Raw genomic sequence first — 27,948 nt, forward strand, 5'->3', positions numbered from 1 at the left:
GGAGACAGAACGTAAAGACTGCTAACTCTGGGAAACGAACTAGGGGTGGTAGAAGGGGAGGAGGGCGGGGGGGTGGGAGTGAATGGGTGACGGGCACTGGGGGTTATTCTGTATGTTGGTAAATTGAACACCAATAAAAAATAAATTAAAAAAAATGTCAGTGTCATTAAAAGACAAAGAAAAGCTGAGGGGATCTCCCAGATCAAATGAAGTTAAAGAAATGCGATGGCTAAATGTCATACTCGATCCTGAAGTAGATCCTGTACTGGAGGAAAAGTGATGTTATATAGGTCAATTGATAGATTTCAAATACCGCAGAGAGATTCGACTGAAGTTCAGTATGTCAAAGTCAATAAATGTTTGTGGTTATATAAATAGATATTCTTATTCCTAAGAAATATACCCTGAGACAATCTGTGTATAATTCTTTTTCTTATAATTCTTCTTTAAGTCTGTTATTATTTCCAAATTAAAAGCTTTTTGAGGGATGTCTGGGTGGCTCAGTGGTTGAGCAACAGCCTTTGGCTCAGGTCAGGATCCCCCGGTCCTGGGATCAAGTCTTGCATTAGGCTCTCCCCGCTGGGAGCCTGCTTCTCCCTCTGCCTATGTCTCTGCCTCTTTCTGTCTGTCATAAATAAATAAATAAATAAATAAATAAATAAATAAATAAATAAAAACTCTTTAAGAAAAAAGCTTATAGACAGCACATATAATAATACCTAATTTTGAATATAAAAATATGAACATTTTGACTCACATAAAATCAATTTATTATCCCCCCAAACCCCAAACAAATGTTGAATGGATATGTAGCAAATGTTAGTTTGAGGAACACCAAATGTTGGTCTGCCTGAAGTCCATGGCTCAGTGGTGCCCTAGATATTAGTGGACTTGTGAAATAAACTATGTTTCTCTTGATATTGTTTATATCTCCTGAAAATTAGAATTTAAAATCAACCAACAGAAACTTCTGGACTACTTCTGACCCATAAGAAAGACCCACTTGGGCATCATAAAGGAAATGTTAAAATCCCTGGAAAAAAGAGCAATAATATCATCTTAGAGCCTTTAATTACCAGTGAGTGAAAATATAGATTGTTAGACCTGGTATCCACAATTTTAGAAGAGCAGAGTTCAAAAAAGTTCAGAGAAAAAGATATATTTGACCCCAAAGCATGAATTCCTGGAAGAGTCCAGAATGTTTGAGGAGCTATGGATACCTCATAGAGGTAATCGTCACAAGATTACCTTTGTGAATAGTAAAAAGGGAGACACAAATAGGATAAGATTACAATGTATAATCATTTATTTGACCTCAAAAAATTAAAATAAGCATAGAGGTAAAAGAAAAATAAAGACAAGTGGGTGCATAGGAAAGGATGAGTGAAATAAGGTGGTGAGGACACGTAAAACTAAGGTCAGGAAGACTATTGTCCCCAATGAAGGGAGGCTTGCTCACTACCCCCATCCCCCAACAATGCTTAAGAAAACAAATTTTCTTCTACAGCTATATTGAAGCAAAAAATAAAGGAATAGAGAATACTTTCATCAGCTCGACTGGTCATGGATGAGACATTGCTGAAACTGAATTTTACAAGAAAAGTTCAAGAAATAAAGTCAAGACGGCTTTCTATGTAGAGGAATTGTCACAACACATGTCATGAAGGTGTGCAGTGAGGAAGGAGCCGTAAGGACTCTGTTGGAAGGTGCAGAGGATGAGGTCAGAGCATCTCAGGTAGGAACCAGATTATGCCTAATGCATCACACCAAGGATTTCAGATTTTGTCCCACAACTGGAGATGGGGGACCATTGAAAGTTTCAAATATTAGCATTTACAATTATGTGATTTATCCAAGCACCATTTCAGCCACATCCTGCAAACTTTGATATGTTACATTTCCATTATCATTTTGTTCAAAACATTTTTAATTTACTTTGTGATATTTTCATTGACTCATGAGTTATTTAGAAGTATGTCATTTTATAAAATACTGTGGGTCTCTCTCCATACTGTTTTACTATTCTTTTTTAATTTAATTCCTCTGAGGTCAGAGAACATTCTCTGCAAATTTTATCCCTTAAAATCAATTTGAAAATCATTTTGTCACCCAGAATGTGATCTAACTTGGTGAATGTTCCATGTTCATTTGAAAAAAACCATGTAGTCTTTAGTTGTTAGGTGCAATGTTCTGTCACTGTCAACTTGGTCGAGGCTGTTGACAGGGTCATTCTGATCCAAATCTTCACAAATTTTGTATAGGGTTGTTCTATTAACTACTAAGAAAGGGATGTTAGAATTTCCAATTTTAACTGTGGATTTGACTATTTCTATCTTTATTTCTGTGAGTTGCTGCTTCATATATTTTGGTTTTTTTTAAAGATTTTTATTTATTCATGAGAGACACAGAGAGAGACAGAGACATAGGCAGAGGGAGAAGCAGGGGCAGGCAACCTGATGTGGGACTTGATCCCAGGATCCTGGGATCAGGACTTGAGCTGAAGGCAGACGCTCAACCACTGAGCCACCCAGGTGCCCCTGCTTCAAGTATTTTGAAACTTTGTTGTATAATTGCTCTATTTTTGTAATATATAGAACCTTTAAGCATCATGAAGTGTCTCCTTTCGTGACTAGTGATCTCCTTGTCTTGATGTCTGAAAGGACAGAAAACTCACAGATTTACCCAGTGTAGTTTGTCCTTTGAGTCTCGAGCCTCCCTCATCTCTCCCCGCCCTTTCCCAAGCCCCCTGCAATAATCCTCACAAGTGTGCAGTTGCAGTTTCCAGGGATTTGGAGAGTTTATGTCTAGAATCTGTGAGCCATCCCTGCTGCAACTTTATTTCTAGGACTTCTCCCCTAAATAGCCAGCTGCTTTGCCAACGTTTAACTTGGTCTTTCTGCCTGCATGGTAGTAGGATATGACCCACTAGACCATAACTAAGACCTTAGATATTGTTCTAAATGCAGTGGGACGGATTGAAGCTTTTGAATGGGGTAGGAGACTATTTGAATTTTATGGCAGTGGTATTACTCTTACTGCTGCAGGGAGACTATGTTGTAGAGCAGCAAGAAGGAATTTTGGGAGACTGAGAAGTGCGTGTGACTGCAGTAGTCCAGACATGTACTCTAAGCTTCATTGTCTACTTGGCTATCTGCAGAAATAAACACACACTCTGGGAAATTGAAAGTATCATTTTTCACAAAGAATCAATCTTCATAACTGTCTATATTTCTGGGTGTATTAGGGCCTGATACACTATATTTTGGCTTGTGAATAGTAAGCAAATGAATAGTTCTTTTAAGGAAGAAAGAACCAGCTGACATCATCGTATTTCACTTAACAAATACTAATTGAGGGACTGCCAAGTGAAGCCAGGCTCTAATTTAAGGCAGGGGGCATATTAGCACAGTCTCTAGCTTCAGAGAGGTAATAGTCTGGAAGGAGAGATGATAATCAAGAAATAAGCTAACAGGTAAGTATTTGGGCAGGTAGCGATACAGGGCAGGTGTGGGGAGGTGACCTAAATGAAGGGAAAGAGGCAATTATGTCTAAATCCAGCTACAAAAATGTCAAGATGGGAGAGCACTTTGGTGTTTAAGAACTGCAAGGAAGCTAGTGTGCTGGAATTTAGAAAGATGATGTCTGAGATACAGCCAGGGTAACGTCAGGCCCCATCTGCCACAGTAAGGATCTTGGATTTTAGTCTAAACATGACCTGTACTTATTGGACCAGGGAACTGATTTATATTTTCAAAGTATCACCAACTATTTGTTCCAACAATCCTTCTTGATCAATTCCTTTTTTGGAGAAAAATTTCCATGACTGTCTTGCATTTCTGCACATCTTGCAAGCAGAAATACTGGCCTCCATTGTTATAGATGATCTTTCTGAGGATGTTTGAAAGAACAGCCTTGGATGATAGAGATCACGCCTTCCTCCAGAGAACATATTCCCTAAGTGTGGATTCCTCCCTCTAACTTAACCCAATGCCTGAATCACCTGGCCCTCTTGAGTCACCCTGTGGGACTGGGGGCTTGGAAAATAACAGCAAACATTTATTTTCTGGCTACTGCTCTCACTGTGAGTAATAAAGTCCTTTGTCTCTGACTCAAGAGAATTGCATGTTTTTCCAGCATCCATGAAATTGTGGCAGACTGACTTATTAGCTTGTGAGTAGCATAAACTCTCCCATCTTTCACAATTTTTGACAGTTTGGGTGATGAGAATAGAATGCTCATGCATGTATCGGTCTGTGGAAAAGAAAGGATTAGAGCCTCTCAAGCCAATTAACAGGAATGGAGGGGAGTCTGTGGAAATCAGTACTGACCATGACCAAACTGTATAGTCGACTTGGCAATAATTGGTGTCCTCTTCATTGCTTGTTAATGAGGAGTTACTGGGGAGGCAACTGCAGGTTGCGTACAAGAAAGTAGATTCACAGACCGAATCCAAGTGGTTCCTGGCTGGTTGTTAATTCTCCTTCATGGGGGATGATGGAAAAGGAGGATGTCTTCTCTGATCTGGTGGTCCACCACAGGTCTGCTCTAGAGTAAAAACTAGTGCTGAGATTCATCTTGGGTGGTTTCCACCCACCAGTAGACAACAGTTACAGTAATACTCACTTACATTTAGTGTGAAAGGAGGAAAGCCCTCAACCAATCCAGGCAGAAGCCAGGTAAATCTTAGAACGTTAGCTGGTGGGATCCCTGGGTGGTGCAGCGGTTTGGCGCCTGCCTTTGGCCCAGGGCGCGATCCTGGAGACCCGGGATCGAATCCCACGTCGGGCTCCCGGTGCATGGAGCCTGCTTCTCCCTCTGCCTGTGTCTCTGCCTCTCTCTCTTTCTCTCTGTGTGACTATCATAAATTAAAAAAAAAAAAAAAAGAACGTTAGCTGGTTCACCTGGGAGACAAGGGGTGATGGTATGTAACACCCAGGGAAGAATGGCAACAGCTGAGCCATCTTACACCTCAACCCCTTTTGCATTCTACCATATAAACTTTACATCCTTTCAGAAAGGACAGTAAAAGATCTCAAAGGGCTTTATTTATTTGTTTTTCATTGAGTCCTAGCTGCTGTAAGAGAGCTTTGGTCCCCTGGGTGAAATGTCCATGCAATGTCCAAAAGCAAACTCCAGTGGGAAGCCATTGATGAGGCATCAACTGACATTTGGGTTCATAGTGGTTACGAATTTTTTTTCAGTAAGACATCCATGAAACACTTATTGAAGTATAACTTTATGGTAAACCTTCAAAATAAAGTAGTTGTAAAATATACCGCTAGATAGCTGAATGAATCTCTAAGTAACAGATTCCTATTAATGGGACCATGAGGCCTCCATCATTCCTTTTCTCAAAAGCCATGTGTTTGTCAATAACCAATCCACATTGCCAAAACCAAGACTTTGTGCTAAATCAGTTCTTAGGAAGGCTAGTAACAGGCCAGTTAAATGTTGGCAGCATCTAACAAAAATTATGACTGGTTATGAAAGACTTGATCCAGAGTCTTCGTTCATAGAGAAAATTGCTAACTGAGCAAAACTTCTCTTGTAGTTAGTCCCAGTTTATTATTATGTAACCATATTACCTTATATTTTTCAATACACTATGGTGGGGAATACAGTGTTTGTAGTTGATTTCTTCTCCCTTTATCTACTCTCCCCAAATGAGAATATATGTATGTAGACAACTGTTAATAGAAGACATTTGATCTGATGCTGGAGTCTGGAGCCTTTTGGTTCTTGTGATATAAAACAGGTAAAAGTACTTCAGATCCACTGCTGCATGCCACTGCTTGTAGAATGGTCCATACAGAGGTGGTGGTCTGCCACCTTGGTAAAGCTTGGGGTGAAGACATCTAACCCAATGCACTCCTGAGAAGATCCAGCTATTTTAAACAATTCTCAATAAATATCACTTCTGACACTTTTCTCATTTGTTTTGCAAAGTCAAGGGAAGAATTTTCTAATACTAATGATGCCAGCTTCTTTTCCATATTAACTGAACTGTTGTACTCTTGAAAAGTCAGGAAAACAATAATCCTCTAAGATTGAATTTCCCAAGATCTGCCCTAGCCTGTTCGCTCCCTCTATGCTGTCCTCTTTGTAAGAAACAGATTTATAACTTACATTCTCCCACTTGCTCACTCTCCACTATCAGGCTGCCTTCCAGACAAAGCTAAGTGGGTTCAGAAGAAACAAATAACTAGGATGTTTCCCATAGGCCTGGTGAGTGCCAGTGATAATAAGAAAATGAAAAATTAGTAAACATTTCAGAGTAATCCACAGTTTTAAGGATAGAAATGAAGTTGAAATTACTAGAACAGATAGATATCTTTGAAATAGGGAAAAATATGGCAGAAATGTAATGATGAAAAAAGGAAAGAACTGAAAAAAAAATCATTGGTATCTGAAGAGAAAATCATATAAAAGAAGAGAAATCTTAGATTAACAACTTTTTGGGGAGCAAAAATTATGATGTGTTTAATTTAAAAATCCAATAAAGGCAGAATAAATGCTGATTTAAAAACTTCATTAATAGTATAGTAAATGAACTGGGAATTATTCTAAAATAGAGAGTAAGAAGACAAAGAGTGGTTATTTGGAAATTTAAAAGAAGAGTAAACTTAAAGATAGATCGAAAACATCAAATGACCCACTAATAAAACTTTCAAAACAGATTTAAAAAGATGAAGAAAGTGAAACAATCAAAGAAATAATAAAATACATTTCTGAATTGAGTTTTCAGATTAAGGGTCCTGATTGTCAGCCCAGATTAACAACAACAAAAGACATTCTGTAAAACCTGGAAAATTTTCAGCCCTGAAAGGATAAAGAGTTAATCTCTCAAGCTTCCAAGAAGAAAAGTTTACCAATAACAGACCAGAATAGGAAGAGATTTTGCCTCTGCAACTCAGAAAGCTACAACAGAGTAAAACAATATTTATAGTTTTCTAAAGCAAAAAGACTGGGATTCTACAGGCAGCCAAGATAGAACTCAGGGGTGAGGGAGAGAATTCAAAATTTATCTCACAGAAACTGAGTGAATAAGTAGACAGGGAATATATAAGAACATAAGGAATTTAAATAATATAAATCGTTGTATGAACTGGGTACAGAATAAAAACTGAGAAGAGTCCTTTTCTTATGTCCATGGATTATTTTAAAAATTTGCTATGTGCTTGGTTACAGAAAAAAAAAATCTCTGCAGGTTCCACCAGTGCATATTTTATGGCAAATTTGAACTAAAGTAATATAAAGCAAAAAATTAGAATTTTTTTGTTATTTAGAGATTAGTAAAAATGAGAATATCACATGTCAAAACCTATAGGGTACAGCTGAAGGAATATTCACAGCTTTAAAGGATCTCACTATTAAGTAAGAAAGATTTAAAACAAATGGAATAGCCATTCAATTTAAGAAAGAGGAAAAATACAAGAGCTGGAAATTAATAAAGATGAAAGCAGAAATTACTAATTTAGGAAACAATAGTAATAGTTAACATTTATAGAGCATTTGGCATATACCAATTACTGAATAAGTGCTTTGTAAGCATTGTCTTATTTAATCTTCATAATAACTCTAAGAGATCGTTTTCGTCATGAAAAATAACAGTCGTGGATCTTTATGAGGCAAATAATTACATCAGACTCTATAAAGAAAAAAGAATTACAACTGCCATAGATGTCATTTAAAGGATTCTTTCAGCCTTTGATGAGTTTAGAAAATAAAAGGTCAACACTGCCCACAAAACCAAACCAAACAAAAAACAAAGCCCAGAGAATTTGAACAATAAGATGAAGTGGAATACACATATATGTATAGTTTTCTTATACAAACATGGAATATGTTTGGAATTAGTAAATACAACCCATGTATTCAGACCCCAGTGAAAATGAAATTGAAAAGTTAAACCTTGTACAGGTCACTATGTAGAATGCACTATATCAAGGAACTAACAAATATTTCCAAATAGAGAAATCTGGGGATTTGAAGACTAAATCCTCATCTAAAATTACATATGTTGGAGCACTGGGATAGCTCAGTCGATTAAGCCTCTGCCTTTGGCTCAGGTTGTGACCCCAGGGTCCTGGGATGGAGCTCCTCATTAGGCTTCCTGCTCAGCGTGGAATCTGCTTCTCCCTCTTCCTCTGTGCTCTAACTCTTGCTCTCTCTCAAGTAAATCAATTTCAAGAAAATAAAATTATATATGTTAAACAAAATAGCAAATGAGGAACTTTTTTCCCCAAAATGTATGGGATGAATCCAAATCTCTAAATAAAAGCATATTAACAGCCTCAAAACCTTTGAATATCAAACAAGAGAGAATGGAAACAAACCAATTATTCATCTCAAGAAGTCTTAATATCTAAACACTAAGGAAAACTAACAAGGAAGGACTTCTGAAACCAAAGTAAAACAATTATTTTAAAGGCAACAAGAAGAGTTGTTAAGGCTTTTTTGATGCTATTTTTCTTTCCTTTTTGTATTCCAACTCATTCGAAGTGGAGTTAAATTTGTATCATAATAGTATTTATTTGTCAGTGTTAATTCTGCTCTGAACTGTCTTGAAAATTGATTTTAGTGATGGAATCTCTTTATGTTCTTTCCCAGTATTATTAGTATTATTCAGCTACCTTTCTAGTTATGCCTGCCCCCCATCTTGGTGTCCTTTCTTCCCATCCACAGTGGACACTGTTGTGCCCTAGACCCAACCCTCTCTCCCATAAATTGCCTACTCCTTCATGATGTTGCATTAGGACTTGGGTGGGTTGCACCAGGCCCAAGGTGGGAAAAATCAGTGCCTTCTCCCTTGAGAACAAGAGAAAGTTAGAGAAGGAAACACAAGTCAGGCTCTCTCTGGGTACATGGACCTGTAAAATGATGTTTCTGGTAGCCTTCACTGCCACATGGCCTGGTCTGTAGGGGAGAATGAAGAACGCAGAATGAAGCAGGTGCATGGGGCGGGACCAAATTAAGAGAGTAACGAAGCTTCTGCAGTGCTCATCCAGGTCATTCTGACCACTCTGTTTCATGCCAGCCCTGTGTTAATGAGCTTTCCCAGCATGTCTCTAACTATTAATTCTGTTTTTAGCTACTTGGATCCAAAAAAGTCTTTACGTGTTGCCTTATCTTACTTTTCTTATTTTATATTTCTAGTTATTATTTTTCACTGACTATTGAGAATATGAAGTAGATTCTTTAAATATCTAGTTCTGGTTCTTTTAGTCAATCTTTTCTACAAGTATGCTATTCCTCTGTGCCGCAAGTACTATATGCTCCATCTTTATATTAATAAGTCCTGCAGAGGTGCTTTTTTCTTTCTTTTGTAGTAATTCATTCTTGGAGAAACACAAGTCCATCCAGTTGTGGGTGGATTCTCTTTGATTCTTTTTGCTTTGGTGCTGTTTGATGTATATATCTCTTAAGTCAATTATCTGAAGGGTTATCTCCCTTTCTCCATGTGACTCGGCTCCTGGACATCTGGCTGTGAATAGTAGAGTCCATCCCTGGTTATGGTGAAGCAGCCTTACATGTGTCTTGCCAGAATCACTGTACAAAGACCTATAATCCCTACATGAGCCACTTTCAGCTCTTCCAAGCTCGGCTTGTTCCTACCACTGATTTCATATCTTGGAATGTCAAGTACCACTCCCTATCCAGCCTGCCGTCTGCTCCAATGCATTGCTGGCGATCTTTTATCCTCCTTCTAGCCCTGCAGGATAAAGGTTCATGTCAGGCTGTGCTTGTTTGCCACTTGATGATATACTTTGCCAAAACCACTGGTTCTGTGCATCAGAGACCACAGAATATTTTTTAAAAAGGTAACTCCAAATATAAAGATTGCATAGTATAGAAAACATAGAGTATTAGAAAAGTATATAACTTGCATAGAGAATAAATCGCCCTGTGGAATATTAATCTGTAGGTCCCTGAGTGTGTCAGGGTTAGTATTTTTTTTTAAGATTAATTATTTATTTATTCATGAGAGACACACACTCTGTGTGTACAGAGGCAGAGACATAGGCAGAGGGAGAAGTAGGCTCCCTGTGGGAAGCGCAGTGCAAGACTCCATCCCAGGACCCTGGGATCACGCCCTGAGCCGAAGGCAGACGCTCAACCACTGAGCCACCCAGGCGCCCTAGGGTTAGTATTTTTAAGACATATAATTTTAAGGAGGATTGGAATTCAACTGAGGTAACTGGATAGAAGGCTGTAGGGAGAACAAAGGAAAAGTCCCCCTGCCCCCCACCTCTTGTTTGTGATGCAGGTACTGTCTATTGGTGTCATTCTCTCTAGTTATACTTTTTATAGATCCTCATAGAACCCAAACAAATCACAAAATTAGAGGAGCAAAAAAATGTAAATGTATTAATGAATCTTTAATTAAAACTGAAAAAAGAGGGACATCTGGGTGGCTCAGTGGTTTGATTGTCTGCCTTTGGCTCAGGGCATAATCCTGGGGTCCTGGGATCGAGTTCTGCATTGGGCTCCCCACAAGGAACCTGCTTCTCTCTCTGCCTACGTCTCTGCCTCTCTCTGTGTGTCTCTCATGAATAAAATTTTTTTTTAAAAAAGTGAAATAAGAGTAATATTGGACATATTACACATTTTTTTTTTATGATAGTCACAGAGAGAGAGAGAGAGGCAGAGACATAGGCAGAGGGAGAAGCAGGCTCCACGCACCGGGAGCCCGACGTGGGATTTGATCCTGGGTCTCCAGGATCGCGCCCTGGGCCAAAGGCAGGCGCCAAACCGCTGCGCCACCCAGGGATCCCTATTACACAATTTAACATTGTTTGAAGCAGTCATATGAAATGTAAGAGAATTTAACTACAATGCAGAATATCAAAAATTTTTAGCATTTTTAAGAAGATTAGCAGTGTGAACATTGTTCCCAACACTCCCTCAGCACCAGATAAATGGCATTTTCAAAGTGTTTCCATTTACAGAGGAGTGGAGAGAGTTCGAGAACCAAAAGGACTGGTGAGAAGTGAGAAACCATGAGGATTTCTAGACTTGAAAGCAGAACGGTGTTTCCAAATGGTTTTACTGGAGCTGGGGAGGGCCACTGCCAAGAGGAGGGTCCCTTTGAGGTAAAGGAACTGCATGGTCAGGTAATGAAGGGCCTTTCTCACTGGCGTCTCTCCTCTCACCCTCCAATCTTCATCCCAGGTCTCTCAGGGCACAAGACAGAGCTGAGAAGGGAAGAGAATAAATCTGGAGAGAAAAACTAACTTGAAAGGAAAGGAAATGAAGTTAAGACTAGAAAACATAAAAAAAAAAAAAAAAAAAAAAAAAAAAAAAAACATGAAGGTTAAGCGGGGAAATGTTGATAAATTAAAAATGTTAAAGCCCAGGGCGCCTGGGTGGCTCAGTCAGATAAGTGTTTGACTCTTGATTTCAGCTCTGGTCAGGATCTCAGGGTCCTGAGATTGAGCCCTGCATGGGGTCCTCACTCAGTGGGGAATCTACTTGGGATTCTCTCTCTCTGTATGTTTTTGTCCTCCCTCCTGCCCATTCTCTCTCTCTCCCTCTAAAATAAAAATAAATAACAATTCTCTTTAAAAAAAAGTTATAGATTATTAAATGAAAATGAAAAGAGTATAATACTAGTGAAATTATAGAGTAAGAATAAGAATTAGGAACTAGAAATCTAAGTAAAAATATGAAACATTAGACAAGTAAGTAAGATACCAGGCAAAATAATTTGTTTTATAAAATGAAACCAAGGCAGGAAGTTGAAATGTTACAAACAGGTAATAAAACCAGAATACAAAAATAAAAATGAAATCAGCAAAAATAAAAGCAATAATATGTGTGAAGTAACCTACCTATGAATAGTAGTATACTTTTATTATTTTACTTTGAAATAATTAGTATGCTTTATTTTTATGATAAAAAAGGGGAAAATGTATTTAGAAAATAAAAAGAAAACACATATTAACCCAGCTCAGTTAGCCAAATATTCAGAGGGCTAAATCAATTAAAAGAATATATTACAGATAGAGAAACTGTTCGTAAGTAATTTGCCTAAAACCATGTTAAGAGTTAGGGAGGAAATAAATTTCTACTACTGTGCGGTGCCCTCTCCCTCTTGACTGTGCTTTATTTTATCTATTTTTAAAGGTTTATTTATTTATTTATTTATTTGAGATAGAGAGAGAAAGAACATGAGCATGTGGGGGAGGGGCAGAAGGAGAGAGAGAATCTTCAAGCAGACTCCTGACTGAGCATGGAGCTTGACTTGGGACTGAATACCTGGACCTTGAGATTATGACCAGAGCTGAAATCAAGAGTTGGACAATTAACCTACTCCACCATCCAGGCACCCCTTGGCTGCATTTTAAACTCAATCACCATAGATGCTCTCTCTCAAGGTTTTTACCACAACTTTTTGTCGCTTCTCTTCTCAGGTAGAGAAGAGGTAAGTATCTCTCTCTCTTTTTGTATATGCCCGTTCAAATAATTTGAGGAAGCAGACACAATACATTTGGCATCTAAACCCCCGTTTAATAGTCCAACATTCGAAAACAAGATTGTCAATGTACATTCTCAAGGCCACCAATTGTTTGATATAAACATGAAAATGAAAGCATAAGCATAAAAGATATCAGGCATGTGCTGGCTTCACCACCAGGGTAGCCAGTACCTACAGCAGTGTTTCTAGGCTCCCACAAGTACCCCCAATTCCCACTGTCTGAGGATTCTTATGTTTCTCCCCCCACCTCCGTTGTCCACCATGGGAAACATGTCTGTTGAGAATAACTACATTTTTTTTCAACTCAAAACAACTTCTCAAGCTCCACTTTCTATAGTTTGTATTATGAAATCAAGAGTTTTTTCTCCTTTCCCATACAATAAACATTTAATATTTAATATTTAGAAATTTTAGATTTAATATTTTTAGAAACACAGGCTAGTCCCGCTGATCCAAAACTATCAAATATTCTCTTTGATAAGTCCTCTCTTCCTAGCTTTTGCCTGCATAATCACAGCCACTGTTGCCAATCTGAGATTTATCATCCTAGAAAGTAACCAAAAGTGCTTATATGAATCTCATAGTGGATCGTATCTCTAAAAAATCTGGAAAAAATTTCTTCTAGACCCTTATATTTTCTCCTTTGTATAATAAGGCTGTGTTATCTCCAGGTGTGCATCTTTGTTACCCGTTCTGGATTTTCAAGGATTAAATTCCCAAATGGGTTTGGTCACCATACATTTGGATAGGTAAGCCCATGTTCAGGAAAACTACTTGGACCCTGCAAGGACAAAAGGGAAGTGCTGCCCATACTGGGCTTCCCTGTCATTGCCACCTCCACCAAAGTACCCAAGAGAATCCATACCAAGTGTCTTTTTTGTGTATGCAAGCAAAGGCTACTTCTATGTCCCTGTACTTCTGCTCCTGACATTTTACATTAAGAAAAAGTCCAGACATCAAACAGAGATATAAAGGGAAGCTGGAACTGAAAATGGATAAATAAAGTAAGCCCTGAATAATGGAAGTTGTTGATGGCACTATAATTGGTCCTTGCAACTTTATAGAACAGATGGGATTCCTGAAAGATCTTAAGAAAAGATAGCTGGAGGGTGGCATATATTATATAACTGTCATATTCTGAACTGAAGGAGAGTTCTGGGGAGAAATAACTAAATTAGGAGCATGTAAAACAAATGTGTTTATTGTTATCTATTATTTATGGCCCTCTGGATAGCGGGTAGTTCATTTGACTATACTTCGGCCTAAACCAATTTAAATTAATCTAGCTGGTAAATTGAATAATGCTATATCAACTGCTTTGCTGCAATCAAGATATATTGCATATACTCAACTCTCTTAATCTAGTAACCATATTTTCCAATGTTGATGGATAATTGCCTTTAAGTGCATCCCTGCCCTCTCTGCTTTTAGGTCTGGTTGATAGGACCATTACTGGAAGTGGTATGTTCCCAGAGCCATTTTGAGAATGCAATTTGCCTTAACTCTCCCATCAGTAACATCAGTATAATCTGAGGGTTCTAAAGGCTATTAGCTTTCCCTAATGGTCTTTGACTCCCTTAAATAATGATCAAAAAAGGGTCCAACAAACATGAAGAGACAAACTTCAACTTTCAACTCCCTAATATTTTCTCCCCTTCAGTGTGAATGTTCACTGTGGTTCATAAGCATATATTCCCGAAGGCAAAGAAAACCTCTGTGAAGATTTGTGTGTTGTATCAATGAATGCAGCCTAGTCAAATCTGTCATTTGCAAAATTGTTAACTGTCATGAGTTTGTCTGTTTCCATTTATACTTTCCCAGGACATTGCTATGGCATATCAAGAAGCTATAAAGAAACAATGTTAGTGAAAGTCTGGTTTAGTAGATTTGTATTAACAACTAAACTAAAAACATGTCAATAATGCATGAAATTTCAAGTCTTTTTCACCGAAGTGACAGGGTCAGAATTATGAGCTGTTTATACCTCCTGTTTCTTCTTTTCTTTTCTTTTTTTTTTTTTTGAGATTTTATTTATTTATTCATGAGAGAGAGAGGCAGAGATATAGGCAGAGGGAGAAGCAGGCTCCCTGTGGGCAGCCTGATGTGGGAATCCATCCGAGGACGTGGGGATCATGACCTGAGCCAAAGGCAGACACACAATCACTGAGCCGCCCCCACCTCTTGTTTCTTCTTAAACAGTTGCTTGATACTATGATTGGCTTTAAAATCGCAGTTTGTATATGCACCTATTCTGGCCAGGAATTTTTTTCTATTAGTGTTTGTCACAGACTGCTTATTCCTTTAATGTTCAGCGTTAGAGTGTGATTTTTGTGAACTTTGCTTAGATGTCTTCTTCACTTTTTATAATTAGGTTTCTAAAAACTCCTCTGAAAAATAAATAAATAAATAAAAATAAAAATAAAAACTCCTCTGATAATGATTATTGATAATTATAATGGTAGATGTGAAGATGATTGTGCTCCCCACTAGAACATACACTGGAAAGGATCTTCCCGGTGTGGTTATAAGTAGTTCTGGATTACCTTGCTACTCCCTCTTGTGATCTGTGAACCCAAATGTTGATGTAGCATTTAGTTCTGGCAGTGTTGTTCTAGGTAAGAGAGGAAGGGCTGCCTGTTTTAGATCATAGAGAAAACCAGACATTTCCAAGAATTGTAGTTCTTTTCAGCTGAAAAATTAAAAAGACCCACAAAATCTTGGGGGTTAAACATTAGGAAGATAAAATCTCTAAATAATGACACCTCAAACCTCTAATTCCAAGGGAAAGACAAAACATAAACGAACAAAAAATAAATGCTTCTGTTATAGCTCATCAATGAGACTTGATTTATGACTGTATTCTATTCTATCTTGAATTGACATGAATGTGTACCTCTAGTTTGTATATACATAATAGAATATATTTATATGTGTTTGGACCAAAATCAAAATGAGATCAGCTATGGGAAAGCACTTTATGCTTTACAATACATTTAAAATATAAGATTTATTATGTATAGATTTAGGTAGACCTAAGAAGCAAGATGTTTCTTCAGCACTATTACATTGAATTATCCATTTAGAAGTACCTTATCTGTTTCTTCCCTGACATTTCCAAGCAATCATTTGATCATCTATAGTTTCCCAACCCAAATCCTTCCATAAATGGAAAACTATAAATCATAAAATATTTACCGGAGAATTTAAGATGACTGTCTCAAATCTTCTCTGGTTTTCAGATACATGTGCTAGGCAATATTTCAAAAGGCATAAATATGTATAACTGCCCTGTGAAAGTCCATGCATACATGCATACATACATATGTATATATCCATCCATCCATACATATATAAATAAATTTAAAAGACAAAGGCTTTGTACAGTGGCCAGTTTTTCAATCTTGCTAAAATATTCACTGTTGTTTTAAGAAACAAAGATGGTTTGCATTAACTTCAAAGTGTTTTAATTAGCAATCGTATTTCAACATATAAAACTCAGTCATATTTTAACATATAAAATACAAATAAATTCAACTGTATGCTCTTTGAGGGTAAGGACTAGGTCTTTTGTTTCTTGCATAATTTTACCACAGATCTTAGGATACTGCTAAGTCCAAAGTGGATATTTAATAAGCATTAATACTGTATGTTTAGCTAAAAAAATATGTCTCTAATATATTCCAAAAATGGGATTCTATGTTTGACTTGAAGGTGTTTGGTTACCACTAATGATACTGAGAGATACATACTTATAGTATGAAAACACTGGCCCAGAAAAAACTTGATAAAATGTCACATCAAGCCATAAAACCACCAAGAACTACCTAACCATTTATAGCATAAACATATTGGAAAGATAGAGAATTACTTTCTCTTTCTCAAGAGAGACCTGTGTTATAAAGTGATACCTGTTTATCCAGGTCATTCTTGTTTTATGTCAAACACAGCGTGCAGGATATTTGCTTTTGTCTACTACTGCCAGACTATGAGTTGTGTATGATAATGACAAATCAACTACACCAAGGGCTGAAGTAACAAGACACTTTTGTCAAGTAGATCTTATGAGTTTGGAATGTTCCAAATATTGAGCCATGAAATAATCAAGTAAACACTCTAGTTAGACTCAAGTCAGCAGATTTTTCTAAAGTGACTCTTGTGTGCTTAGCCTTTTGATAAAGACTCCTGAAAAGTTTCCGTCCCTTGGGATTTGCTCTTGTTGGGGAGGACAGAATTATGAATATTTTTAAAAAGCCAACTAGATAACAAAGCAATCACATAATTCAGTAATAAAATAGATGCTACAGATTATCAGTGTTTGAGGAATACAGATAGTATGATCAGCTGTGTTCACAGACGGGTTTATGAGGGGAGCTGGCCCTGGGAAATGAGCAGAATTTTGACTTGTAGGGAGGATAGCAGAGGCTTGAGAGAGGAGGATGGCTCAGACAAATGTGTAAATATCAAGGATCTGCATCTGAGGCAGCACTGCAGTGTTTCCTGGGTTCAGCTCAAAGTCTGTTCCTGTGTTACCTAAATGGGCTTTATCTCAATTTTCTCATATGTGAAATGAAGGAAGGAATAGTGTCTGTGTGTGTGTGTGTGTAATTCTGATATAATTATATTTTCAGGTATTATTTTACATTTTTTGGGTTCTGGATCTCTTATCTCTTTGAGAATCTTAATTAGGTATACTTTTTGTAATACTTTTGTCTTTCCCCTCCATTACCTCTGTTTCCTTTAAGTTTCTTCTATCAGTCTGTGTTTGGTTTTTCCTAGTTCTTTGTTTTTCATGTTAAAGATTTTCCTCAGATATCTGGTGAGTCTGGCTGCCTATGTTTAGGACAAAGTACTTAAAACTCATCTATTCAGTATTCAATAAATACTTATTGAGTGCCTACTATGTGTCAGGTACTGTTATAAGTACTTGGAATTCAGCAGTCAAGAATTGCTTGGGAATTCTGTGTGTGTGGTGAAGAATAGAGAATGCCTGCCTGGGATCCCTGGGTGGCGCAGCGGTTTGGCGCCTGCCTTTGGCCCAGGGCGCGATCCTGGAGACCCGGGATCGAATCCCATATCAGGCTCCTGGTGCATGGAGCCTGCTTCTCCCTCTGCCTGTGTCTCTGCCTCTCTCTCTCTCTCTGTGACTATCATAAGTAAATAAAAAAAAAAAAATTAAAAAAAAAAAAAGACAATGCCTGCCTGCCTTCTTAAATGTCAATATGTCATTTTCTGAAACCAAGCAGTCTCTTCAAAGAAGAACCTGCCTATCTTCTTCCCAGGTAAGGGATATTTAGTTGTTTCTATTCTCAATGTAAGGCAGGGAATTGAGATTGGGCCCTGCCACTTTTCAATAAGCAGCCTTTCAACTCATCCTAGCGTATACCGCCAACTCAACCTACCATCCTTTCCAGATCCTAAACATCTTCATCTTAATTTTTACAGACAAAAGACTTCCTGTTTCCGGCCTAAGAGCAGGTAGTTCCTGTCTGCAAGAAGAAGAGGAAGGGAACTGAGGTGTGACTGCTTTTCATGTAGGTTTTCTTTTTTTTTTTCTTTTAAAGATTTTTACTTATTTTATTTGAAAGGGAGAGTACACTAGCTCACGGAGAGGCAGAGAGAGATGGAGAAGCAGGCTCCCCTGTTGAGCAGGGATCCTGATGCAGGACTCGATCCCAGGACACCAGGATCATGACCTGAACCAAACGCAGATACTTAACCATCTGAGCCACCAGGTGCCTGCTATGTAGGTTTTCAAAACAATTTCCCAGCTCTCAGCCCATCCCTTCACCCCTCACCCTTTCCAGTCCTTGAAACCTCAAGTCTAGAGCCAGGGGAAAAGGAATGTTGATTAGTTAATTACATTTACTTCTTATTGATAGGTATTTTATGAGTAGCTTCCTCCGCTTTGTTGTATCAGTTAGCAAAAATATTAAAATCCTTGCTTGGATATTTTTTCTTTGTTCATACATTTCTTTAATTTTTATTTTTTAATTTAAATTCAATTAACTAACATGTAGATGTAGTATTATTAGTTTCAGAGGTCGAAGTCAATGGTTCATCAGTCTTATATAACACCCAGTGCTCATTACATCCCATGCCCTCCCTAATACCCATCCAGTTACCCCACCCCCCAACCTCTTCCCTCCAGTGACCCTCAGTTTCCTATGATTAAGAGTCTCTTATGATTTGTGTCCCTCTCTGATTTCATTTTGTTTTATTTTCCCCTCCCTTCCCCTATGCTCCTCTGTTTTGTTTCTTAAATACCACATATGAGTGAGATCATATAATTGTCTCTCTCTGATTGACTTATTTTGCTTAGCCTAATACCCTCTAGTTCTCTCCACGTCATTGCAAATGGCAAGATTTCATTTTGTTTAATGGCTGAGTAATATTCCATTGGAATACATGCCACATCTTCTTTATGTATTCATCTGTCGATGGACATCTGGTCTATCTCCATAGTTTGGCTATTGTGGACATTGCTGCTATTAACATTGGGGTGTAGGTGCCCCTTCAGATCACTTCGTTTGTATCTTTGAGGTAAATACCTACTAGTGCAGTTTACTTACTTATTTTTAATGGGGTTTCAGGAGGAAGAGGGAGAAAAACACATTTAGTTAAGCCAGAGTCTTTAAAAGGTTTGTTTTTTGACTTTCATATACTACTATTTTATGTAATTGTAGAATACTGCCGTAAACACCCAGATTTGTTCCTTCCTTCTTGTGTGCATGCCTTGGGTAACTGCTCCCATACCAACACTGGACATGGCAATGTGACTTTGGCCAGTGGGCAATTGCAAATGAGAAGTTGAAGAGATATGAAACTCGCCTATAACACTCTATCTTGTGAATAAGACTCAGCTGGTCTGCTGCAGGCTGATAGATCTTATGAAAAGATATTCAGTCAACAGCTATCCCTAGTGAAGACCAATCACAAGCCATCCAGACTGACCCACCCAACTCACTACTTGATTGCAGATCCAGGAGTGAACACAAATGAATTGAACTTTGCTGGCCCAAAGTGAGCCCAGCTTATACTGCCCACTTGTAGAATCATTAACTAATTTAATGGTGCTGGTTATGCAGCTTTTAAATACCTCCTTTTAAAGCAAATATTGCTATGCCTATCTGAATATTCTTGAGGAGTCCATTTTGTCTTTGACTCCAATCTCACCTCTTTCTTCCAGAAGCAGAAGAGAAAGAAGGAAGAGAGGAGGGCATGTGAGCATGGAGTACCTTGCAGAGTTTAGTGTGTATGACCATCATTTCCAATGTGCAAGGTCTTCTGCTATTCTGTAGGAGAAATCAAGAATAAGAAACAATTTTGGCTCCCAAAGGCCTGAGAAATGTGTCTCACTAATGAGAGGCCTATATTTCTTCAAGAACTGCAAGTATATTCACTCATCCCCATTTCACTTATCTGCCTCTCCCCCTGCGCACCTCCCCTCCAGCAGCCATCAGATAAGAACAAATATCTTAAAACAATAACAATAAACTTGACCCCTCTCCTGAAGAGATGAGGCAACATTCTAGTTGGAGATATAGGACATTAGAAAAATACCAATAGAGGGGCTCAGTCAGTCAGTTAAGTATCCAACTCCTGATTTCAGGTCAGGTCATGGTCTCAGGGTCATGGGATCTAGCCCTGCATCAGGCTCCATGCTCAGCGGGGAGTCTGCTTGAGATTCTCTCTCCCTCTCCCTCTGCCCTTCCCCTGGCTGACTCAAGCACTCTTTCTCTCTTCTCTCTCTCTCTCTCTCTCTCTCTCTCTCTCACACACACACACACACACACAAATAAATAAATAAATAAATCTTATTTAAAAAAAGAAAAACACTTGTAAGTACAATATGGCAGAAATGGAGTGGAAATTATTATGAGGCAACAAATGAGAGGGGTCACAAGCTAAGCAAGCAGGCAGGGTGTGACAATTTTAAACCTGTAGAGTGGGTAGTTAAATCTTCTGTCCATGAAGTCAGAGAGACCTAGATCCTGACCCTGTTGCTTATTAGCTATACAACCTTGCTCTAAGTACCTCAAATTCAAACAGGCTCCAAGTACCCCATCCTTAAGATAATTATCGGCATATTACCTAATTTGTTCTGTCATATTTGAGCATCTGCCATACACCAGACTCTTGGATGCAATGGTGATTAAGACAGTTATAGTCTCAGCTCTCATTCAACAAGAAGCAAGGAGTCAAAAATGTGTTTATTCTAAAATGGAGATAGAAGAATAGAACAAACAAATAAACATAAAAGAAAAAATGTTCCTGAGGCAGTGGTCTTTTAAGAGGGTAAGAAGAGTTGGAAGGCCTGCAGAGAAGGGGTGGTTGGTCATGTCTTAGAGGAAGGAACAGAATCCTGATGGCTGGAGCAGAGACAGACTAGGGTGGGGCAGAAGAGGAGGCCAAAGATTTCGACAGATGGTGGATTATACAGGACTGGCAAACCACAATCAGGAGGCTAGACTCTAACTTAAGCATGATTAGAGTCTATTGAAGGATTTAAAGAATATTTCATCTAAGGAAGTATTACAAGGATTACATGAGAAATTACATGTAAAATTTCTCATTTTCCTTCCTTTCTTCTTTCTTTGCTTCCTTCCTCCCTCCTTCGGTCTTTATCATTTCCTTTTTCTTTTTATTTAATTTCTTTTTGTTTTGTTTTGTTTTGTTTTGTTTTGTTTTGTTTTCAAATCAAGGGCTCTCTCTGCTTCATGGGCAGTGGTACTAAGTTACATCTCATTCACTATATAAGGAGATATGTGTTAAGAAACTTCAAGTGATAGAATAGCCTATTTCTGATTCCTTGTGTGGATGTTTAGCAAGGCAAGGAGCAACCATTTCCCAGACAGTTGCCCTGGTGACTCAGTCCTTCAGTCAATTCTGATGAAAATAAGTTTAAAAATTATTTTAAAACAAACATGTAATTTTAAAGAAATATATAAGACAGCCCCTCACTTCCACACACCTTTGAAATAGTATTCATTCTTCTCTGATAAAGGGAGGACTTGGTGGGAAAGTTTTACAAGCTCTGACAGCATAAGCTCTTAATAAGTGGTAAAGTTGTTATTTTTCAAAGGAAAGATGGAGAGAAGATTGAGAAAGGACTTGAGGTCCAGGGGAGATTGAACCAGGCTTTTCAGGGATGGTGGGATAGATGCATGAAGAAAAAATAAATGTGTTCTAGGCAGAGGATATAGTGAACGAAAATGCACAGTGGACTGATCTGCATAGGACAGGCTCAGGGACTGAGATGGGTAGAGAATACAGCAAATCTTGAGAAAAAAAGTGGAATTATGTTTCAGAGTGATATATAACTCTTGGGGCAAAGGGGTGCAGATAGTGGAAGGAAAGTATGTATGATTTTGATTCAACAACATTCTTCATTTTCTAAGGTTCAAAAAAAATGTTTACAAAATTTTGAGTATGGGAAAGTAGCCTCAGAGATACAATAAAATCACTAGATAGTGTAAATATATTTCCCCTCATATACACTGATAAAGAAAAGAACCTATGGATACAGATGAATGTTACTGTATGCTGAACAAGCTTCCACTGGACCAAACAAAAAAGAAATCTGGGATTAGATCCCTTCAAATGATAATGCATGACTGAGCTTCATAAACCAGGAAGGGAAAGAGTACATTAAGTAATTAATATACAATATTGCATTGCATCATAGAGTGCATTAATTCATATCATATACAAAATAAATTGATCAGCTATGTAGTGGTTTATCTATAAAGTATTAAGTCAACCTGAAAAAAACTTCATATAATCATAAAACTAAAGAACGGCACTAAGGAAAAATTCAAAGCTTTTTGGAAAATCTGTTAAAAGAAAACTAGTAGTGATGTATTAACAGAAAAGTAGCTTAATAAATTAGTTTAATAGTGCAGCCTGGGGGCTCAGCGGTTTAGCCCCTGCCTTCAGCCCAGGGCATGATCTCGGGAGTCTCGGGATCGAGAGTCACGTTGGGCTCCCTGCATGGAGCCTGCTTCTCCCTCTGCCTGTGTCTCTGCCTCTCTCTCTCCTTCTCTCTCTCTTTCTCTTTCTCTCTCTCAAGAATAAATAAATAAAATCTTTTAAAGAATTAGTTTAATAGACTTAACAAAATCCAGCACAAAGGAAGTTCAGTGTTGGAGTGTCGTCTGCCTTTTTTTATTCTTGCTTCAAATCTAAAATCAACCTTGTTAATTTTTTTAAACATTGGAAGAATTTTTTTGTAACTACATAAGTTGCCAGATAAAATGTTTCCCATATCACTGTGAAAATGCTAGAAAAAGAGCGGCTGTATCATAAATAATTTGTAACTGTCTTTGCTTATATACATTCTGATTTAGATCTTCCCCTATTTTTGATAAATGTGCTGAATTTCTGTATGTGAAGTTTCAGAAGAAAGCATTTGTCTTGTACTGTTCTTAGTTTGTACATCTTGGGGAAAAAAGTCAAAAGAAAGACAACAGAGCTATTTTTAGGAGGTTTTCCTACATTTTTATTGCCTTTTAATAAAATAGATCCTTGGGTTTTGGGGAGGAGATGATAAATAGTAGGGAGTGTGAAATTTAAAAGAACATATATCTTGGCTATAAAATCCATAATATGGATACAATCCCCTTTGTCTAGATCTCTTGATTTTTCTCCGAGCAATGTATAGCCCAGTTGGGAATCATTCACACGTTTATGAAATATTTACATAGCAAAATTATGTTTTAGTGGAATAGGTGATAAAGACATGAGAATCTTCTAGAATGTAAAGAGGAAAAATAGCCAGATAAATAGGACTAAAAAAAAATCACTTTTTTAAGTTTAAAAATATCCTCTTGTATTCAGATTGAGACAGCATACAAAATGCTGAGCACATTCATCCTGATGAAATTTTGTGATTTCAAAAATAAAGAAAATAATTCTATAAGCTTTTTGAAAGAGAGAATGCACATGTGCCCACAAAAAAATAAGAATCTGAGTGTGTTGGATTTTAATGAGTCAAATGCTAGAAGACAATGGAGCAATTTTTTCAGATATTCAGATTTCTAGTGGAAAACTTTGAATCTAGAATTTTTAAGTTTTATACAATGCATATATACATATACATGTATGTAATACTATTTTTGAAGAAGTATGTTCAAATGGTTCAAAATCAAAACAATATAAAATATATAATCTACAGAAAGACTCCCACCTCTATCCTCAACCTCTCCCTTACAGATGATGACTGTATTCTTTTTTGTGCATTCTTTTATTATTTCTTTATAAATACATAAACCAATATGAATATATGTATTTCCCCTTTCTCACACAAAAGAGAACGTGCTTTAAATATTGTTCTATTTTTTTTATATACTTACCAAAAAATGTTGAAGATCTCACCACTTCAGTACCAAAATCTTTGTCATGTCATTCTTTTATCATTTCTTAGGACTGTGTTGTATGGAAACACCAGAATTCATGTGACTAGCCCCTCATGTCAGACGGTTGAGCAGTTTCCAATTTTGTAGCATTATAAACAATCCCTCAATTAATGATATCCTCTGTTTCTTAAATGTTCATATGTATCTGTAGGATTATCTCCCAATAGTTGGATTGCTAGGAAAGGTTAAATTATTTGGGTAGATGAGATCCAGTTTCCTTTCTACAGGGTTGTTTCATTTTGGAATCCTAAAAACAATCTATGAGAGTACCGGTTTTCCACCAATTTTGCTAAAAGAGTATGTCAACTTTTTGGATTTTTGCCAATATAAAAATGTGAAAAATAATATCTCAATGTAAATTAAACTTGCACTTCTCATATTACCATGGACATGTTGCTTCTTTTCCTATGTTTGAGGAGCATTTATATATTTATCTGTGAATAATCTTAACCACGTTTCTTTGGGATTGTTAGTTTTACCTCAATTTCTTAGAGCTACTTATGGATCAAGGAATTAGCCTTTGTTAATGATATGAGTTACAATCCCTCCATCCACCAACCATCACCAATTTTTCATTCATCTTTTGAGTTCGCATATGTTTCTCATTTCATGCAGAAGTTCTTGATTTTTATCTAGTCAAAATTATCACTTTTAATGACTTTTGAATTTTTCATTATATTAAGAAAGGCTTTCCCCATTGCAAAGATACAATAGAACTCAGTGATTTTTTTTTGTACCAGTTGTATGGTTTTATTTTCAAAATTTCAATCTTTGATCCATTTGGAATTTATCCTGGTGTAAGATGTGCAATATTAATTTACTCCAGATGGCTTAGCTAAATTGTTCTAACATTGCTGACCAAAAGTTCACATTTTTTAATAAACAAAAACCATGGGTTAATTTTTGCTTATAACTCCAGATGGGGAAGACTTTTCTAACCATGATACAAAGTGCAATAGTCATGACAACTTGAGATTAATACCTTAGGGCACATCAAAATAGAAAATTGTATATTTTTTTCAATTTTTCTGATAACACTTTTATCACATATTACATTCTTGTATATATTTTGTTTATCTGTAATCTTACTATCCTGTTTCATGTGTCAGTTCATGGGCAAGTATGACAGTGTTTACCTTTTGTGGCTTATAGTATACTTCATATCTATTGAGCTAGTTTCCCCTAGTTTATGTGGCTATACTTGCATATCTTTTTTATGTGAACTTCAGAATAATTTTATTTAGTCCCAGTTGGTATCAAATTTAAGACCACATTAATTTAAACAAACAAATAGACAAAAGAACTTAGGGAATATAGACGAATTGATATAGAATCTTCCTATCTGCGATTATGATATGCTTTTCTACCAATTTGTGATTTTCTATACTTTGGGAGTGGTTTTGGTTTTTTTGTATGGGGTTTGCTAATTTAGGCCTATGGTTTTATGTCTTTTATGTTGCTAATAAAAACTGATCTTCCATTGTATCTTTGAACTGGTTGCATTATGTTTAGATAAATTCTATTTATTTAGGAATAGTAATTTTATATTCTACCATAGTACTGTATTATTTTATACATGTAGGATCTTGTTTTCCTACTTAGTATCTTAGGTTTTCCACAAGTAACATTACAGCAATTGCAAATTGTAATAGTTTTGCCTCCTCCTTTCCAATATTTTAAACCTCTAAATTTCTTCTCTTGCCTATTTTATAGATTAATCTCTTTCCAAAAATGTTAAACTGTAGCAGTGAGAGAGGACATTCATTTTTGTTTTACTTTGGTAAGAATGCTTATAGTATCTCCACATTCAGTATGACTTGGACTTTTAGATATATACCCATGTTACTTCAAATTGATAGAAAATCAAATTAAGAAAGTACAAATAGATTACTGTATTGTTGAAAACTTTTAACAAAAACTAATGTTTATTTTGTCAAATGCCTTCTCTGAATCTAGGTAGATTATCATATAACCTATGTGAATATTGAACCAGAGGGTATATGTATAATATCTACCCAATTTTGTATAAACCTAAAACTTATTTAAAAAATTAAGTCTATCAATTAAAAAATTAATTTGTTTATATATTTAAAGTAAGAGTTTCAAGATACAGTGTCAAATGAGAATGCTCAAGAAGAGAAGATGAAAGATATTTAGAAATAGAGAACTCGGGATCCCTGGGTGGCGCAGCGGTTTAGCGCCTGCCTTTGGCCTGGGGCACGATCTTGGAGACCCGGGATCAAATCCCACGTCAGGCTCCCGGTGCATGGAGCCTGCTTCTCCCTCTGCCTATGTCTCTGCCTCCCTCTCTCTCTCTCTCTCTCTCTCTCTCTCTGTGTGTGTGACTATCATAAATAAATAAAAATTAAAAAAAAAAAGAAAGAAATAGAGAACTCATTAGCCTTTACCCTAGACAAGTCTCTACCAAATCACAAAGCTTCAGTACACATTTCCTTCTCTAGAAATTCACTATCATTTTGATCTATCCCCATTGAATCTTTGATATCTATACCATGGCATGTAATCAGTACTCTTAAATGAATAAAGACATTGAAAAACAAATAAAGGCCAGGGTCAAAGTTTATTTCTTTTGTTTTAAGATTTTATTTGTTTATTCATGAGAGACACAGAAAAGGAGAAAGGCAGAGGGAGAAGCAGGCTACCCACGAGAAACCTGATGTGGGACTCAATCCTGAGACTCCGGCATCACGCCCTGAGCCAAAGGCAGACACTCAACAGCCAAGCCACCCAGGCATCCCTCAAAGTTTATTTCATTACTAGTTTGGGGAATTTAAGAATCCCAGAAGTTAATATCATTGCTTCTTGGACAGTTTTGTTGTTTCTCGTTCTGCTCTGACTTTATAAGGCGGTTGTTGCAACTTGCCTTTACTCTACTTCTTATCTTCTCTGCCTGGATCCCTCAATTTGATCCCCTGTCCACTTACTTTCCTTGGAATCTGACTTTTTCATACCAGTCTTGCTGAACATGAGAGTCTTGCCCTGAGTCTTCATTTTCTTTTCCTAGATCCCTGCTTTCTTCTCTCATATCACCTGTCTGTAATCCCTTGTGTCTCACCTGTCATAGATTCCTCTAATGGCATATTAACATATCAACCAATCAAGGCATCTGTTTCAGGCACTTCTTTTCTATTTCCTCAGATTCACCTGGCTTGCCAAGAGTGGCTGATTGATTCCTACTAAGTTCAGAGGGCTCCACTGCTGGAGGTCTACCCACCCAGTCTAGAGATCCTTCCATCACTTGTGAATTCACAGGAAATGCTACACAGTATAACTTTTTGAGAAGCTGCCAAAGCAACTAGGATGAGAAGACCAGAAGCATGGAGGATTTACCACACCAGGGAGCAAATTTCAACCAATATGAAACAGAAGAAGGAGCTTAGATGATAAATTCTCTCTTCTCTCCAAAGGACTGCTCCAAAGCACAGATTTCCCTATAACCTGCACTTGGAGCAGTCTTGCATAGAAATTCCTGCTGAGGGGATCCCTGGGTGGCACAGCGGTTTGGCGCCTGCCTTTGGCAGGGTGCGATCCTGGAGACCTGGGATCGAATCCCACATCGGGCTCCCGGTGGATCATATTTATCTATGTTTAGATAAATTCTATTTATTCTATTCATAAATAAATAGAATTTATCTAAACATAATGCAACCAGTTCAAAGATACAATGGAAGATCAGTTTTTATTAGCAACATAAAAGACATAAAACCATAGGCCTAAATTAGCAAACCCCATACAAAAAAACCAAAACCACTCCCAAAGTATAGAAAATCACAAATTGGTAGAAAAGCATATCATAATTGCAGATAGGAAGATTCTATATCAATTCGTCTATATTCCCTAAGTTCTTTTGTCTATTTGTTTGTTTAAATTAATGTGCTCTTAAATTTGATACCAAATTTGATACCAACTTCTCCCTCTGCCTGTGTCTCTGCCTCTCTCTCTCTCTCTCTCTCTCTCTGTGTGACTATCATAAATAAATAAAATTAAAAAAAAAAGAAATTCCTGCTGAGATACTGTTTGGATATCTTCACAGTT

General features: G+C 37.2%; 1 long non-coding RNA gene across 1 annotated transcript; it reads left to right on the forward strand.

Annotated features, from left to right (window-relative positions):
- The first annotated feature begins 1,513 nt into the window (after positions 1-1,513).
- Positions 1,514-27,591, forward strand: LOC144296484 (uncharacterized). The gene is made up of 3 exons (XR_013363589.1): positions 1,514-1,735; positions 17,921-18,009; positions 27,052-27,591. It is a non-coding gene; the product is annotated as an uncharacterized LOC144296484 (long non-coding RNA).
- The last annotated feature ends 357 nt before the right edge of the window (positions 27,592-27,948 follow it).

The sequence above is a fragment of the Canis aureus genome, chromosome 24 (assembly GCF_053574225.1).
Source record: "Canis aureus isolate CA01 chromosome 24, VMU_Caureus_v.1.0, whole genome shotgun sequence".
In the NCBI taxonomy this organism is placed as follows: Eukaryota; Metazoa; Chordata; class Mammalia; order Carnivora; family Canidae; genus Canis; species Canis aureus.